This window comes from Ruditapes philippinarum, unplaced genomic scaffold (assembly GCF_026571515.1).
Source record: "Ruditapes philippinarum isolate M1 unplaced genomic scaffold, ASM2657151v2 ctg225_1_1_1_1, whole genome shotgun sequence".
NCBI classification, from domain to species: Eukaryota; Metazoa; Mollusca; class Bivalvia; order Venerida; family Veneridae; genus Ruditapes; species Ruditapes philippinarum.
In genome coordinates this window covers 133,011-134,734 of record NW_026851833.1, presented here as the reverse complement: position 1 = coordinate 134,734, position 1,724 = coordinate 133,011, and positions in this window count along the sequence as shown.

Here is a 1,724-nt window from a genome sequence, read left to right as displayed (position 1 = left end):
TATCCATATACTAAGATATACATGTATGCACTATACATTTATTATTCCCAGTTTTCATTAAAAATAAATGTACATGTAACATCCTATTAACATTGGTACTTGGATGGAATTCATAATCTTGTAGAAAAAAACTATAATGCATAGTATAAAAAAAATCTCAAATAGTCTATAAAATACATGTATAATAAAGATTGAGTTGTGTGAGTGTCTAAACATTAAATGCATATCTCTTACAGTAACAAAAACTTTACTATATAACTTACTGCATATACATGTGTATATCAAGCGTTTAAAATTGATAACTTCAGGATGTTATCCTTTCTCTGTTTCTATATATGGACATGAGCACCTATATGCATAGCTTTAATTTTCTACCTTTCATTTTTACCAAAGGTTATTTCATTAACAATTAATATACAAAAACATAGAAAATAATAATTAGTTTCACATAGTAATTAGACGATTCCTGAAGCAGAATACCTGTAGGTATGTACTAACTGAACAAACTAGAAAATTCTAGTCTAATGTATATAAAGCCAGTAAAAAAAATCTGTCAATATTCACTCCTCAGGGCCTTACAACTGGTAAATTTTATACAACAAAAATAGTAAGTAATACATAAGATAGACAGAAAAGAACAAATAATTTAGTAAACATGGGCTACTTCCCCTTAAAATAGAAAATATTATGATAAACAAGATCAACAAGGAAAGGCGGCGTTCAATGAATGCAACCCCCATACGACCCAGCAACAAGAACCAGTGGTAAGGAGCCCAGGCGGACTCCAAACAAAAACAGGACAGGGCACAAGACAGATCATGGACTGGCCAATTGTGGTACGAGTGATATTGAGTACGGTTCTGTTAGTTACGGAAAAGTTCGGACACCGGAACTTGGTGAAACCAGATTCTATAACGATGCTTTCAAGTACAGTCCTGAAGCAACGGTTTCACGAGGGTTCACTGGTATAGCCATTGTACCAAGACTCCTTTGCTTAAGGGTAAGTGCGACTTATTCGAACCTGTGAATTGACTTGCATTCATCGCTGAAATTTTTGGTGCGGCCATAACTTTACCCGCGGTTTTGCGTCATCATAGGATTTATTGCAGTAAACTTTTCTTTTTCTTGTAGGATTGGAAAAATAATATAAATTTGTAATTTCTAAATATCAATATATTATTATTCGTCACAGATTTTGTAAAATTTCGCTGGATTAATAACAGATTGCATCAGATTTTGAAACTTTCTGGAACTTTCAATTTCGTTTTTCTGGAAAAATAATTTGTTTCTGTTTTTCCAATTTTATTAATTTGTTTCCTTTATCACTCTATTAAAATAATATTTCGGCTTAATCTTTCAATTTTTATAATTATTTTGTGAATATTATATTTTGGTTATCTACTATTGTCACAACCAGTCCGACACTGAACAGGATTTCCGGTTTAGGCTAACGGACGGTTATATGATTTTTTGTGTGAATTATTTGGCTAGTTTATTGTCATTTTTTTACACTGATATAAAGTGGCTAGCCGTACAGGCCCGTACGGCTAGCCAAAAGTTCTAGCCGTACGTGAGTCACGTACGACTAGCCAGGACGCACTGTATTGGCTAGCCGTACGGCACTTTTCAAGATTATATGGAAGTCGAAAATGCATATGTTATTTTAAGACTTTTAGCGAGGATTTTAACCAAAAAACAGCAATTGTGTTCGTATGTTTACTATT